This window comes from Stegostoma tigrinum, assembly GCF_030684315.1.
Source record: "Stegostoma tigrinum isolate sSteTig4 chromosome 30 unlocalized genomic scaffold, sSteTig4.hap1 SUPER_30_unloc_1, whole genome shotgun sequence".
NCBI lineage: Eukaryota > Metazoa > Chordata > Chondrichthyes > Orectolobiformes > Stegostomatidae > Stegostoma > Stegostoma tigrinum.
This window is the reverse complement of record NW_026728045.1, coordinates 50,097-67,461: the sequence shown is the minus strand read 5'-3', so window position 1 is coordinate 67,461 and position 17,365 is coordinate 50,097. Positions and strand designations below refer to the sequence as shown.

At 45.9% G+C, this 17,365-nt stretch overlaps 2 non-coding genes across 2 annotated transcripts; both read left to right on the top strand.

The window, feature by feature from the left end:
- The first annotated feature begins 12,202 nt into the window (after positions 1-12,202).
- trnak-uuu (transfer RNA lysine (anticodon UUU)) lies at positions 12,203-12,275 on the top strand. The gene has a single exon. It is a non-coding gene; the product is annotated as a tRNA-Lys (tRNA).
- A 4,682-nt stretch (positions 12,276-16,957) lies between these two features.
- Positions 16,958-17,030, top strand: trnak-uuu (transfer RNA lysine (anticodon UUU)). Its single transcript has one exon. It is a non-coding gene; the product is annotated as a tRNA-Lys (tRNA).
- The last annotated feature ends 335 nt before the right edge of the window (positions 17,031-17,365 follow it).

Genomic DNA, 17,365 nt, shown 5'->3' with positions numbered 1-17,365 from the left:
CCACTCAAGGATAGTAGTGGTACGTTGTGTGTGGAGTCAGATGAGATAGGGGAAGCGCTAAATGAATATTTTTCAACAGTATTCACTCTAGAAAACAACAATGTTTTCGAGGAGAATACTGAGATACAGGCTACTAGACTAGGTGGGATTGAGGTTCACAAGGAAGAGGTGTTAGAAATCCTTCAGAGGGTGAAGATAGATAAGTCCCCTGGGCCGGATGGGATTTATCCTCGGGCCCTCTGGGAAGCCAGGGAGGAGATTGCCGAGCCTTTGGCATTGATCTTTAACTCGTCATTGTCTACAGGAATAGTGCCAGATGACTGGAGGATAGCAAATGTGGTTCCCCTGTTGAAGAAGGGGAGTAGAGACAACCCTGGTAATTATAGACCAGTGAGCCTTACCTCAGTTGTTGGTAAAGTGTTGGAAAAGGTTATAAGGGATAGGATTTATAATCATCTAGAAATGAATAAATTGATTAGGGATAGTCAGCACGGTTTTGTGAAGGGAAGGTCATGCCTCACAAACCTTATTGAGTTCTTTGAGAAGGTGAACAAACAGGTAGATGAGAGTAAACCGGTTGATGTGGTGTATATGGATTTCTGCAAGGCGCTCGATAAGGTTCCCCACAATAGGCTATTGTACAAAATGCGGAGGAATGGAATTGTGTGAGATGTAGCAGTTTGGATCAGAAATTGGCTTGCTGAAAGAAGACAGAGGGTGGTAGTTAATGGGAAATGTTCATCCTGGAGACCAGTTACTAGGCTGAGAGGTGGCAAATGGTGTTTAATGCAGACAAGTGTGAGGTGATGCACTTTGGTAGGAGTAACCAGAAGGCAAAGTACTGGGCTAATGGTAAGATTCTTGGTAGTGTAGATGAGCAGAGAGATCTCGGTGTCCATGTACACAGATCCTTGAAAGTTGCCACCCAGGTTGACAGGGCTGTTAAGAAGGCATACCGTGTTTTAGCTTTTATTAATAGAGGGATCGAGTTCCGGAACCAAGAGGTTATGGTGAAGCTGTACAAAACTCTGGTGCGGCCGTACTTGGAGTATTGTGTACAGTTCTGGTCACCGCATTATAAGAAGGATGTGGAAGCTTTGGAAAGGGTGCAGAGGAGATTTACTAGGATGTTGCCTGGTATGGAGGGAAGGTCTTATGAGGAAAGGCTGAGGGACTTGAGGCTGTTTTCATTAGAGAGAAGAAGGTTGAGCGGTGACTTAATTGAAACATATAAAATAATCAGAGGGTTAGATAGGGTGGGAGAGCCTTTTTCCTAGGATGGAGACGGCGAGCACGAGGGGGCATAGCTCTAAATTGAGGGGTGAAAGATATCAGACAGATGTCAGAGGTAGTTTCTTTACTCAGAGAGTAGTAAGGGAATGGAACGCTTTGCCTGCAACGGTAGTAGATTTGCCGACTTTAGGTACATTTAAGTCGTCATTGGATAAGCATATGGACGTACATGGAATAGTGTAGGTTAGATGGGCTTGAGATCGGTATGACAGGTCGGCACAACATCGAGGGCCGAAGGGCCTGTACTGTGCTGTAATGTTCTATGTTCTATGTTCTATAACAAAGTTTCTCTTTCTTTCTCTCAAGGGTCTAGGCCCAAAACGTCAGCTTTTGTGCTCCTGAGATGCTGCTTGGCCTGCTGTGTTCATCCAGCTTCACACTTTATTATCTTGGAATTAGCTCCTTCATTTTGGTGCAGATCAATAAGTGTTATTTGAGGTGTGAGAGCTGCATTTTAAAAAGAAATAGAACTATTTGTTGTGAGCCAATTGGATTTTCAAAAAAAGAGGAGATGAATCACCCTTCCTCAGCTGTTGCAACAGTGTGCAGTTTTGCAGACAACTATAACACTTTCAGAATATTCAAAAGATGATAAGACCATTCTGGTTCAGTCAGAATATCTCAAGGAGATTTTTGTTAACGGAAAGCATCACTCGATGGTCCATGTGACGTGATGCCCTCCAGCAGTTGTAACAGATACGCATAAGAAGTGATCAAACTAGAAGCTTGGCTGGGAAGATGGGATATTAGCCAGGAAATTGCCAAGGTGTAAAAAAGCTGGTCAGAAATGAAGGCATGCAAAATCTTCATGCTCAGCAACTTTGCCTCAAAAGGTACGCACACACCCACGGGCCATGTTCACTACTGACTTCTTCAGGCCAGGGCTTGATTTCCTGTTTGTAATGGATTATGTTTATAAGGTTTTCTTATTACCCATCATGAGGTGACACATTGTGTATGACCAGCGCTAACACATTGGCATTGATTTTCAGTCCATCTAGGGCACTATAGGAGGGTGATCTGACACCATCTCCAACAGTTACCAACTGCCATCCCCAATAAACACTTACAGCCATTCCCAATAACCACTGGCAGCCAATCCCCTATAACCATTGGTAGCCATCCCCATTGACCATCAATAGCCATCCTCAATAATCATGCCTGTCACGGATGCTGTCCGATCTGCTAAGTTTTTTTCAGCAAACTCTGTTATTATTTCTGAAGATCTGGACAACATCTAGACTTGGGCTGAAATGTGACAAGTACACTTATGCCACACAAATGTCAGGTAATGATCTTCTTCAGTAAGAGATGGTCTCGCCAAATGCTTTGACATTCATTGGTGTTACTATCACTGAATCCCCCACTATCAACATTCTAGGGATTATCATTGACCAGAAACTGATCAACACTCACCACATAAACGCAATGGTGACAAGATCAGCTCAGACCCTAGGAATCCTCTGGCAAGTAACTCACCTCCTGACTCCCTAAATGCTGCGCGCCCTCTACAAGGGCACAAACCAGGAGTGCGCTGGAACATTCCTCATTTGCCTGGATGAGTGCATCTCCAACTGCAATACTAAAGAAGCTTGATAACATCTAAAATAAAGCAGCTTGTTTGACTTGCACCAAATTCCTCAAATTTCCACTCCCTCCACACAGTAGTGTGTACAAGATGCATTGCAACAAATGACTGGAACTCCTTCCACAGCACTTTCTAACAAAAATGAGCAGGCGAAGGGTAGCATATGATTGAGAAATCCAATACCCCCTTTAATATGCACACCATCCTGACTTCAAAATGCAACACTATCTCTTCACTGTCTCTACATCAAATATTTCAGAGCCCATTCCTAATAACCCTATGGATCCCCCTGGTCCCCATAGACTGGAACAAATCAAGCAACACACCATCAGCTTCTTCAGGGCAATTCAAGATGGGCAATACGTTCTAGCCTAACCTGTGATGCCCACATTCCATGAAACAAACATAAAAATCAGATTATGAGAAATCTATGCCAAAACATATCTGTCAAAGTTACTGGTTAAAAACAATTTATCAACCTCAAATTTAAAATCACATTTAACACAATATCAACTGCTGTTCCAGGAATGATAGACATCAAAATTCCCACTTTTCTTTGTGTGGCAGTGTTTCCTAACTTCCCTCTGAAAGGTCTAAAGTATGATACGACATATTAGGCTACTTGATAAGATATGAGCCCATGGTGTTGGAGGTAGTATAACAATTTCACTGGACAATTGGCTGACCAAAAGGTGACCAAAAGTTGGGATAAGGGGGTATGTTCAGCATGGCAATGTGTAACAAGTGAAGTGCCACAGACATCAGTGTTGGGCCCAAATTTCTCTGCAATATGTATTAGTGACTTAAATGAGGAAAGTGAATGCACTATCACCACGTTTGCGAATGGCAAAATAAAATGATGAGAAGACAAAAGGCGAGGATGTCACGAAGCGTTTGCAGGTAGATAGAGACAGATTCAGTAAATGAGCGAAAACTGTAATGTGGGAAAACGCGAGGTTATGCATTTTGGCAGGAAGAATAGATGAACTGTATATTATTTAAATGAAGAAAGACTGCAGAAAGCACCAGAACATAAGGATTTGGGGATTCTCATATGTTAATCCACATTCACTTCCTAACAGGGAAGGTAAATAGAATTTAAGTCTTGATTTCAGAGGGAATGGCATATAAAAATAAGGAGGGATTCCTAAAACTGTGCAAGGCACGAGTTAGATCACTCCTGGAATACTGTGAACAGTATAGAACAAGAAAGATATCCTGGCATTGGAGGCAGTTCAGGGAATGTTCACTGGGTTGATCCTGGGTATGGACGGACTGTCTTATCAGGAGAGGTTAAATAGGTCAGGCTATCAGACTGCTCACAGGTTGGAACAATTCATCACCCAGCGGGTATCTGCCAAAAGATTAGCGCACACTTCTGCCTGCATCAACCTTCAAAGTCCACTGTGCACCTGGATAACTGTTAGCAATCCGGCATTGCTCCCTTTCCCACCAGCACTGTAATGATGCACCAGCTCACGGCATGTATCCAGTAATGCCGACACTCCCTTATACTGTATAAGCAACACCGCTATCAGTATCGATGCTGTTTAACCAGCAGACAACTCAGTTTACTTGCCTGGAGTTACGTCCCATCTGAACTGCCTCTAAATCCCTGATAATAAAATGTGAGGCTGGATGAACACAGCAGGCCAAGCAACATCTCAGGAGCACAAAAGCTGACGTTTCAGGCCTAGACCCTTCATCAGAGAGGGGGATGGGGTGAGGGTTCTGGAATAAATAGGGAGAGAGAGGGAGGCAGACCGAAGATGGAGAGAAAAGAAGATAAGTGGAGAGGAGTTTATAGGTGGGGAGGTAGGGAGGGGATAGGTCAGTCCAGGGAAGACGGACAGGTCAAGGAGGTGGGATGAGGTTAGTATGTAGGTAACCTTACCCCACCTCCTTGACCTGTCCGTCTTCGCTGGACTGACCTATCCCCTCCCTACCTCCCCACCTATACTCTCCTCTCCACCTATCTTCTTTTCTCTCCATCTTCGGTCTGCCTCCCCCTCTCTCCCTATTTATTCCAGAACCCTCACCCCATCCCCGTCTCTGATGAAGGGTCTAGGCCCGAAACATCAGCTTTTGTGCTCCTGAGATGCTGCTTGGCCTGCTGTGTTCATCCAGCCTCACATTTTATTATCTTGGATTCTCCAGCATCTGCAGTTCCCATTATCTCTGCCTATAAATCCCTGCTACTATGTCACCAGTGCTCACTGTAGATTCACAGCTCCTCATCATCTGATAGGACAACATCAGATACAGCAAGCAATCAGGTAAGTACAAACATGAGCTTTGTTTCCACACAGCTGAAGGCTGTCACCAACCGAGCACAAACAAAACCATTGGAGGCTGTAATGCACCCTCACAATGCAAATGAAATGCTGCTATGATAACAAATGGCTATTTTACATTCCAGGCTGGTCTGCTGCACTCAGTCTCATCTACCGGAACAGGGTGCCAATCAGGTCCTGTCTGATTTGTAATGCCTGTTACAGTTGAGCTCTGTCATTGAAAACAATATTTTCCCCCACCTCAATGTCACCATCTTTCTCCTCAGAAATCTGCCCCATTCCCCCATCTCCTCAGTATCTAGGACGGGGTCTTATTACCTGCTACAATTACACAAAACACAGCTCACCAGGATTATACAGCACACTGTGTGTGGACGAGACTGAAGCACACCCCACCCAACATCCCCCAACCCTAGCACCCCAGGTGTATTCTCATTTACTGCAAACATTGCTCCAGATAGTGAGAGAAAACATGAACCACATCTCCATCATTTACTTCGCCTCATCGTAACATTTACAAGGCGTGTGAAGAAGTGATAGTGTGTTTGATTGACAGTCCACCGATCCCATTTACTGACGTTGCTGCTGGCTCCATAGGAATTACTGATGCCCACTGCCTGGCTGTCATGGGCAGATCCCCAGCCTTGTGTTGACTGTAGACAAGCCTGTGGGCTGTGTGCGCGTGAGCCATCTCTGGGACTCACAGTACCAGGGCACTCTGTGAGACAGTGGTTACCCCATGACTGGTGTGAGGTGATGCACTTTGGTAGGAGTAACCAGAAGGCAAAGTACTGGGCTAATGGTAAGGTTCTTAGTAGTGGAGCTGAGCAGAGAGATCTCGGTGTCCATGTACACAGATCCTTGAAAGTTGCCACCCAAGTTGACAGGGCTGTTAAGAAGGCATACCGTGTTTTAGCTTTTATTAATAGAGGGATCGAGTTCTGGAACCAAGAGGTTATGGTGAAGCTGTACAAAACTCTGGTGTGGCCGTACTTGGAGTATTGTGTACAGTTCTGGTCACCGCATTATAAGAAGGATGTGGAAGCTTTGGAAAGGGTGCGAGGAGATTTACTAGGATGTTGCCTGGTATGGAGGGAAGGTCTTACGAGGAAAGGCTGAGGGACTTGAGGCTGTTTTCATTAGAGAGAAGAAGGTTGAGAGGTGACTTAATTGAAACATATACAATAATCAGAGGGTTAGATAGGGTGGGAGAGCCTTTTTCCTAGGATGGTGACGGCGAGCACGAGGGGGCATAGCTTTAAATTGAGGGGTGAAAGATATAGGACAGATGTCAGAGGTAGTTTCTTTACTCAGAGAGTAGTAAGGGAATGGAACGCTTTGCCTGCAACGGTAGTAGATTCGCCGACTTTAGGTACATTTAAGTCGTCATTGGATAAGCATATGGACGTACATGGTATGGTGTAGGTTAGATGGGCTTGAGATCGGTATGACAGGTCGGCACAACATCGAGGGCCGAAGGGCCTGTACTGTGCTGTAATGTTCTATGTTCTATAATCACGTTTCAGAGAAATATGAAAATAATAAGGTAGTAAAAAGAGTGATTTTAACCACCTAATGATTAACTGGGATAGTTTTAGTGTGCAGTGTTGGGACGACACAAAACTTTTAAATTACACACAGGAGGATCTATTGGCCAGAACATAGAAAGCCCAACAAGGTAGTTCCAGGCTTTATGTTTGCACATGAGCTCAGGCACAGGTTGGGATAACATTTGAAGAGGATACTAGAGAGTATGCTCATAACGTAATTAGATTTAGGATGGTTATTGAAAAGGAGAAGGATCGGCCAGTAATCGCCATTCAAATATGGGAAAAGGCTAATTTAACTGCGACAAGCTGTGATTTAGCCCAAAGTTGCAGCCAAAACTGTGTCAGAGCAGCAGGAGGCATTCTAAGAGGAAATAAAAGTTCAGAACAAACATGTTCTGAATGACATCGGGTTGGACCAGTTTCCTAGAGAACCCTGAATGTCAATGTATATAATAAAAAGGAAGGAAAAAGAAAAGGAAGTTAGGAAAGCTAAGTGACTGCATGAGACAGCATTGGTGAGTTGAAGAATGAAAAAAAAGCTCTTCTTTCAACGCGTAAAGAACTAGTGATAAGCTAAGGAAACAGTAGTGTCCATCAGGAATCATTGAGGTCATCTGCTTGTGGATGCAGAAGATATCTGAAATAAATCTAGTCCCATTTGCCAGCATTTGGCTCATATTCGTCTTGACCCTTCCTGTTTCTCTACCCATCCAGATACCTTTTAAAATGTTATAATAGTATCAGTCTCCACCACTTCCTCTGACAGCCTATTCCAGACAGACACTACCCTCTGTGTGAAAATGTTGCCCCTTAAGGCCCTTTTAAATCTTTCCTTCCTCACCTTCAACCTGTGCTCTCCAGTTTCAGACTCATCCACATCAGATCTGCTGCTCCTAACATTCCTGCTCATTTGGCGATTGCCAGGCTAATGACCCAAAGACAAGGAAGGAGTGATGATATATGCACAAGCAAAAATAGGATCATCGAATCCTGACAGTGTGGACGCAGGCCATTTGTCCCATCGAGAGTTGGAGACAGTCGGAGCGGAGTTTCCACGCTGCACAATTCTGACTCGATGACTCTGTGAGGGCACAGTCGTAAATGAATACTTTGTGATGATCATTACAATGGAATGGGATGACACCGATATGGGCACCAGGAATGTGCATTGTAAAATATTAGAAGAAATTACTATCGAGGGGCAGGAGCGGGGTCCATGCATGGCAAACAGTCTGAAAAAGGGGGTAAATTGACAGGTCCAGGTAAGATGCATCGCAGGCTATTGCAGGCGGCAAGGAAGGAGATACCAGACAGACCAACTACAATTTCTAAATTGTTCCTGGCCACGAGTGAGTGCCAGAGGGCTTTGAATGCAGCCCGAATATTAGAAAAGGAATGACTATGCACAGCAGAAAATTACAGCCCAGTCAGCCGAGGCATTTGTGGGAAAACTAAGACGCCCTCGGAGGATCCCGAGGGCTGGACATATCGGGGAAAGTACCACCCAAACCCATGCCAGCCGGAATTTTACTGGCTTCAGCTTCTGGAAATTGCTGGTGAGGCGAGGCGAGGCGAGCCGAGGAAAAACAGAACATTCACAGACACAGACAGAACCGATACGTTCTCCCAGTAATTGAAAAGGACTTACTGCTAAAACGTGCGAATGAATAGATCAATCCGGAGATGATTTATTGTTTCAGCTGAGAATCTCGGATTCAGGTCCTTTTGCGAGCAATATGAAATTGCACTGCACGTGAACAGAAATGACCGAATGCCAGCAAATGAAACCCAAAGGCACGCACTTGCTCCCAGTCAGAAGCGTGAATGAGCCAAACCGCCAAATGGATGCGGTACTGTGCTCGCACGCCAGAAAGTGCGGGTTCAAGACCGGTCTGGGGTGCGTTGAGCTCTGCCATGTACCGCAGCTTTTTATTTCAAAAGGGTGGCACTGTGGCTCAGTTGGCTGCCGCGCAATCTCGTTGCACTGTGAAATCCGGCTAAGATTGTACAGTGAGGCGACAGGGAGTGTGGATTTGAGCATTATTCCTGCGCTGGCTCCTGGTTCCTCGCACAGCTCTAAGGCGTCAGGCGTCCAGGTCAGATGGCTTGGCCATTCTAAATTGCCACCAGTGGCGACACATGGACGCGGAGTCTCTCTGAATCAGCCATGGGCACGTCGCGTTTCATTGATAGGCTACTGCGGTGGGTGGGATGCTCTTTGGAGGCTCGATGTAGCTCAATGTCCTGCCCACACACTTTCGGGATTATTTCCATCTCATGAATACAAACCATAAATTGGTGGCAGGCGAGGCGAAGCGAAACAAAATCTTCACAGATCCCGACAAACAAAGCATTTCTCTGGCAATTTCTGTTCTTGCTGTTTGGTCCTGACCCTTGTGGCCAGTCACCCTTTGTGAGATGGGCACCTTTTGGTTAGATGTCGACGTTTTTCTGCAGACTTGCTGCTATCATGTCTGTTCTAATTGAATTGTTTGCAGCCCGCCGACATAGCAGCTGTCTCATGCGCATGATTTTTGTTTTCGGGGTGTTGGCATGTCAGGGAAGGGATGCGTTAGTGGTTTTAGAGGTGTGTGTTGAGGAGGCTTGTGGCAGGAGAGAGATGAGGCTGCGGCTTGGGTTCGGCTCAGGGTGTTGGGGATGACGGTCTTTATGGCTGAATAGTATAGACCATAAGACCAGAAGACATAGGAGTGGAAGTAAAGCCATTCGACCCATCGAGTCCACTCCACCAATTAATCATGGCTGATGGGCATTTCAACTCCACTTCCCTGCACTGTCCGCGCAGCCCTTGATTCCTTGTGAGATCAAGAATTTATCGATCTCTGCCCTGAAGACATTTAACGTCCCGGTCTCCACTGCACTCCATGGCGATGAATCCCACAGGCCCACCACTCTCTGGCTGAAGAAATGTCTCCTCATTTCCGTTTTAAATTTAGCCCCTCTAATTCTAAGGCTGTGCCCACGGGTCCGAATCTCCCCACCTAACGGAAACAACTTCCCAGCATCCACACTTTCTAAGCCATGCATTATCTTGTAAGTTTCTATCAGATCTCCCCTCAACCTTCTAAACTCGATTGGCTACAATCCCAGGATCCCCAGCCATTCATCATACATTAAACCTACCATTCCTGGGATCATCTATATGAATCTCCGCTGGACACTTGCCAGCGCCAAAATGTCCTTCCTGAGGCGTGGGGCCCAAAATTGGACCCAGTTTTCAAAAAAGGGCCCAACTAGTGCTTTATCAAGTCTCAAAAGCACATCGCTGCTTTTATATTCCAACCCTCTTGAGATAAATGACAACATTACGTTTGCTTTCTTAATCACGGACTCTACCTGCAAGTTAACCTTTAGAGAATTTAGAGAATCCTGGACTAACACTCCCTGATCCCTATGTAGTTCGGCTTTATCAATTTTCTCACCATTTAAAAAATAGTCCATGCTATAAAGAGAACAGCTGCGGCCCCAACACTGAACCCTGGGGGAAACCACTTGTCACCGGTTGCCATTCCGTAAAAAAGCCTTTTATCCCAACTCTCTGCCTTCTGTCAGACAGCCAATCCTCAATCCAAGCCAGTAGCTCACCTTGAACACCACAGGCCCTCACCATACTCAGCAGCCTCTTGTGAGGCACCTTATCAAAGGCCATTTGAAAGTCTAGATAGATAACATCCACTGTGTTTCCCTGGTCTAACCTACTTGTTACCTCTTCAAAGAGTTCTAACAGGTTTGTCAGGCACGACCTCCCCTTACTAAATCCATGCTGACTTGTTCCAATCTGACCCTGCACTTCCAAGAATTTAGAAATCTCATCTTTAACGATGGATTCTAGAATTTTACCAACAACCGAGGTTGGGCAAATCGACCTATAATTTTCATCTTTTGTCTTGATCCTTTCTTAAACAAGGAGGTTACAACAGCAATTTTCCAATCATCTGGGACTTTCCCAGACTCCAGTGACATTTGAAAGATCACAACCAAAGCCTCCACTATTTCCTCAGACACCTCTCTCAGAACTCTAGGATGTAGCCCATCGGGGCCAGCAGATTTATCAATTTTTAGACCTTTTAGCTTTTCTAGCACTTTCTCTTTTGTAATGCCCACTATACTCAACTCTGCCCCCTGGCTCTCCCTAATTGTTGGGATACTACTCATGACTTCCACTGTGAAGACTGATGCAAAGTACTTATTAAGTTCTTCAGCGATTTCCTTATCTCCCATCACTAGCCTTCCAGCATCAGTTTGGAGCAGCCCAATGTCTACTTTTGCCTCTCATTTGTTTCTTATGCAGTGAAAGAAGCTTTTACTATCATTTCCAATATTACTGGCTAGCCTACCTTCATATTCGATCCTCTCCTTCCTTATTGCTCTCTTTGTTATCCTCTGTTTGTTTTTGTAGCCCTCCCAATTGTCTGATTTCCCAGTGACCTTGCCCGCTTTATAGGCTGTCTCTTTTTCTTTGATACATTTCCTGACTTCCTTTGTCAGCCATGGCTGTCTAAACCCCCTCCCCCGAATCCCGGACGGATAATGGTTCTTTTCTTTGGGATGAACCTCTGTACTGTGTCCTCAATTACACCCAGAAACTCCTGCCATTGTTGCTCTACTGTCTTACCTGCGAGGCTCTGCTTCCAGTTGATTTTCGTCAGTTCCTCTCTCATGCCCCAGTAATTACCTTCATTAAACTGTAACACCATGACATCCGATTTTGTCTTCTCTCTTTCAAACTGTAGGCTGAACTTTACCATATTATGATTGCTGCCTCCTCAGTGTTCCCTTACTTTAAGATCTTTAATGAAGTCTGGCTTGTGACATAGCACTAAGTCCAGAATAGACTGCTCTCTTGTGGGCTCCATCATAAGCTGTTCGAAACAGCCATCCTGTAAGCATTCCATGAATTCCCTTTCTTTGGATCCACTGGCAACGTTATTCACCCAGTCCACCTGCATATTGAAGTCCCCCATGATCACCGTGAGCTTGCCTTTCTGGCATGCCCAGTCTATTTCCCGGTGCATATTGCGCCCCTGGTCCTGGTCACTGTTCGGAGGTCTGTACATAACTCCCATTATGGTTTTTTTTTTACCTTTGTGGTTCCTCAATTCCACCCACACAGACTCCACATCATCTGACCCTATGTCATTCAGTGCCATAGATTTGATTTCATTCTTAACTAACAAGGCATCCCGCCACCCCTGCCCACCTCCCTGTCTTTTCCATTAGTTCTAAATCCTTGGATGTTCAACTGTCAGTCCTGAACCCCCTGCAACCACAGGTCTGTGATACCTACCACATCATAATCATTCAAGATGATTTCTGCTGTTAATTCATCAACGTTGTTACAGTATGGAGTGTATTAGAATGGCTGCGCGAGAAGAAGACGCTGGACCAAGCCGATTCTGTCGAATCTTGAGCAAAATGTATCCAGCAAGCAGGCTGACCAGAAGTCGAAGCTGTGAGCCTGGGTAGCTCAGTCGGTAGAGCATCAGACTTTTAATCTGAGGGTCCAGGGTTCAAGTCCCTGCTCAGGCGTGTAGTTCAGCATGCAGTTTTTCATTGCCAACCTTGCCAACAGAAATGGCCGAGTGCCAGCAGATGAAGCAGAAGGACGAGCATCTGCTTCCGATCTGACACAAGTACAGGCCAGAAGGAAGTCGAGCTCCAAACGAAGTCTCTGATGCCACTCTTGCTGTGCCTCTCCAACGATGTGCGCTTTTCGTTTGCCGTGATCGCTTCAAAGTGTTCAAAGATTTCTTAACTTGCTGCTTCAATGCATGTCGATGCTCGAGTCGATATTGTGCTTGTTCATTTTTTCAACTCAGACACAATAAACGACACGTTCATGCACATCTGTCTTGTTGTGCTGGAGATGGCGATGAGGCAGTTTGGGCGGGGGTGGTGATGGCTGAGACTTGTGCTGGGGACGTTTGTGTGGAGCAGAGAGTGAACGGTGGGAGTAGCGACGGTTTGTGCTGAGGTAAGATGATGTGGGTCCGAAATGTGTGCAGGGCGAGTGCCGGGAGTGAAGTTGTGTGTGTTGTGGGTTGGAGCTATCCACGGTGCGGGATGCAGTAGCATCGGAGTGATGTGGAGGGCCTTGAAATGGAGCTGGGTGCCAATGTAATGAGGTCTGTGCGCAATTTGAAGAATGTCTTTAACGAACAATGGAATTTCGAAGAGGAGCTCAGAAGTCCAGACGTATCAAAGAACTGTGTGAAACGGGCACATGGGCAAAGCTGCACGCAGCGGGCTTCCCTGACTGATCTGGAACAGAGCAATCGGTCACATTTTTCTTATCCTTCCTCACTACGTTATGTACGCCGTGTGTTGCTCTCACGGTTCCTGATGAGTTTTCATGGGTTTTGGGGCAAAGGCTGCAGAATGCCTTCGAATGTAGCTCGGCACGGGGTTGCAACATATTGAGGCAGGGACAGTGTTGGCACTGGATAAAAATGTGCGTTGAAAATTAAAATGCCGACCGCATCTTGAAAAATCGACTTCAGAAGGTCGGGTTTTGCACAACTGCAGCATCTTTAACAAACACATTGAAGGGCGCTTCCCCACTGTCCCCAGGGGCCTAATGGATAAGGCACTGCCATCCAACGGCAGGGATTTGGGTTCAAGCCCTGTCTGGGGTGCAATGAGCTCTGCCATGTGCCGCAGCTTTTTATTTCTAAAGGGTAGCACTGTGGCTCAGTTGGCTGCCGCGCAATCTCGTTGCACTGTGAAATCCGGCTAAGATTGTACAGTGAGGCGACAGGGAGTGTGGATTTGAGCATTATTCCTGCGCTGGCTCCTGGTTCCTCGCACAGCTCTAAGGCGTCAGGCGTCCAGGTCAGATGGCTTGACCATTCTAAATTGCCACCAGTGGCGACACATGGACGCGGAGTCTCTCTGAATCAGCCATGGGCACGTCGCGTTTCATTGATAGGCTACTGCGGTGGGTGGGATGCTCTTTGGAGGCTCGATGTAGCTCAATGTCCTGCCCACACACTTTCGGGATTATTTCCATCTCATGAATACAAACCATAAATTGGTGGCAGGCGAGGCGAAGCGAAACAAAATCTTCACAGATCCCGACAAACAAAGCATTTCTCTGGCAATTTCTGTTCTTGCTGTTTGGTCCTGACCCTTGTGGCCAGTCACCCTTTGTGAGATAGGCACCTTTTGGTTAGATGTCGACGTTTTTCTGTAGACTTGCTGCTATCATGTCTGTTCTAATTGAATTGTTTGCAGCCCGCCGACATAGCAGCTGTCTCATGCGCATGAATTTTGTTTTCGGGGTGTTGGCATGTCAGGGAAGGGATGCGTTAGTGGTTTTAGAGGTGTGTGTTGAGGAGGCTTGTGGCAGGAGAGAGATGAGGCTGCGGCTTGGGTTCGGCTCAGGGTGTTGGGGATGACGGTCTTTATGGCTGAATAGTATAGACCATAAGACCAGAAGACATAGGAGTGGAAGTAAAGCCATTCGACCCATCGAGTCCACTCCACCAATTAATCATGGCTGATGGGCATTTCAACTCCACTTCCCTGCACTGTCCGCGCAGCCCTTGATTCCTTGTGAGATCAAGAATTTATCGATCTCTGCCCTGAAGACATTTAACGTCCCGGTCTCCACTGCACTCCATGGCGATGAATCCCACAGGCCCACCACTCTCTGGCTGAAGAAATGTCTCCTCATTTCCGTTTTAAATTTAGCCCCTCTAATTCTAAGGCTGTGCCCACGGGTCCGAATCTCCCCACCTAACGGAAACAACTTCCCAGCATCCACACTTTCTAAGCCATGCATTATCTTGTAAGTTTCTATCAGATCTCCCCTCAACCTTCTAAACTCGATTGGCTACAATCCCAGGATCCCCAGCCATTCATCATACATTAAACCTACCATTCCTGGGATCATCTATATGAATCTCCGCTGGACACTTGCCAGCGCCAAAATGTCCTTCCTGAGGCGTGGGGCCCAAAATTGGACCCAGTTTTCAAAAAAGGGCCCAACTAGTGCTTTATCAAGTCTCAAAAGCACATCGCTGCTTTTATATTCCAACCCTCTTGAGATAAATGACAACATTACGTTTGCTTTCTTAATCACGGACTCTACCTGCAAGTTAACCTTTAGAGAATTTAGAGAATCCTGGACTAACACTCCCTGATCCCTATGTAGTTCGGCTTTATCAATTTTCTCACCATTTAAAAAATAGTCCATGCTATAAAGAGAACAGCTGCGGCCCCAACACTGAACCCTGGGGGAAACCACTTGTCACCGGTTGCCATTCCGTAAAAAAGCCTTTTATCCCAACTCTCTGCCTTCTGTCAGACAGCCAATCCTCAATCCAAGCCAGTAGCTCACCTTGAACACCACAGGCCCTCACCATACTCAGCAGCCTCTTGTGAGGCACCTTATCAAAGGCCATTTGAAAGTCTAGATAGATAACATCCACTGTGTTTCCCTGGTCTAACCTACTTGTTACCTCTTCAAAGAGTTCTAACAGGTTTGTCAGGCACGACCTCCCCTTACTAAATCCATGCTGACTTGTTCCAATCTGACCCTGCACTTCCAAGAATTTAGAAATCTCATCTTTAACGATGGATTCTAGAATTTTACCAACAACCGAGGTTGGGCAAATCGACCTATAATTTTCATCTTTTGTCTTGATCCTTTCTTAAACAAGGAGGTTACAACAGCAATTTTCCAATCATCTGGGACTTTCCCAGACTCCAGTGACATTTGAAAGATCACAACCAAAGCCTCCACTATTTCCTCAGACACCTCTCTCAGAACTCTAGGATGTAGCCCATCGGGGCCAGCAGATTTATCAATTTTTAGACCTTTTAGCTTTTCTAGCACTTTCTCTTTTGTAATGCCCACTATACTCAACTCTGCCCCCTGGCTCTCCCTAATTGTTGGGATACTACTCATGACTTCCACTGTGAAGACTGATGCAAAGTACTTATTAAGTTCTTCAGCGATTTCCTTATCTCCCATCACTAGCCTTCCAGCATCAGTTTGGAGCAGCCCAATGTCTACTTTTGCCTCTCATTTGTTTCTTATGCAGTGAAAGAAGCTTTTACTATCATTTCCAATATTACTGGCTAGCCTACCTTCATATTCGATCCTCTCCTTCCTTATTGCTCTCTTTGTTATCCTCTGTTTGTTTTTGTAGCCCTCCCAATTGTCTGATTTCCCAGTGACCTTGCCCGCTTTATAGGCTGTCTCTTTTTCTTTGATACATTTCCTGACTTCCTTTGTCAGCCATGGCTGTCTAAACCCCCTCCCCCGAATCCCGGACGGATAATGGTTCTTTCCTTTGGGATGAACCTCTGTACTGTGTCCTCAATTACACCCAGAAACTCCTGCCATTGTTGCTCTACTGTCTTACCTGCGAGGCTCTGCTTCCAGTTGATTTTCGTCAGTTCCTCTCTCATGCCCCAGTAATTACCTTCATTAAACTGTAACACCATGACATCCGATTTTGTCTTCTCTCTTTCAAACTGTAGGCTGAACTTTACCATATTATGATTGCTGCCTCCTCAGTGTTCCCTTACTTTAAGATCTTTAATGAAGTCTGGCTTGTGACATAGCACTAAGTCCAGAATAGACTGCTCCCTTGTGGGCTCCATCATAAGCTGTTCGAAACAGCCATCCTGTAAGCATTCCATGAATTCCCTTTCTTTGGATCCACTGGCAACGTTATTCACCCAGTCCACCTGCATATTGAAGTCCCCCATGATCACCGTGAGCTTGCCTTTCTGGCATGCCCAGTCTATTTCCCGGTGCATATTGCGCCCCTGGTCCTGGCCACTGTTCGGAGGTCTGTACATAATTCCCATTATGGTTTTTTTTTGCCTTTGTGGTTCCTCAATTCCACCCACACAGACTCCACATCATCTGACCCTATGTCATTCAGTGCCATAGATTTGATTTCATTCTTAACTAACAAGGCATCCCGCCACCCCTGCCCACCTCCCTGTCTTTTCCATTAGTTCTAAATCCTTGGATGTTCAACTGTCAGTCCTGAACCCCCTGCAACCACAGGTCTGTGATACCTACCACATCATAATCATTCAAGATGATTTCTGCTGTTAATTCATCAACGTTGTTACAGTATGGAGTGTATTAGAATGGCTGCGCGAGAAGAAGACGCTGGACCAAGCCGATTCTGTCGAATCTTGAGCAAAATGTATCCAGCAAGCAGGCTGACCAGAAGTCGAAGCTGTGAGCCTGGGTAGCTCAGTCGGTAGAGCATCAGACTTTTAATCTGAGGGTCCAGGGTTCAAGTCCCTGCTCAGGCGTGTAGTTCAGCATGCAGTTTTTCATTGCCAACCTTGCCAACAGAAATGGCCGAGTGCCAGCAGATGAAGCGGAAGGACGAGCATCTGCTTCCGATCTGACACAAGTACAGGCCAGAAGGAAGTCGAGCTCCAAACGAAGTCTCTGATGCCACTCTTGCTGTGCCTCTCCAACGATGTGCGCTTTTCGTTTGCCGTGATCGCTTCAAAGTGTTCAAAGATTTCTTAACTTGCTGCTTCAATGCATGTCGATGCTCGAGTCGATATTGTGCTTGTTCATTTTTTCAACTCAGACACAATAAACGACACGTTCATGCACATCTGTCTTGTTGTGCTGG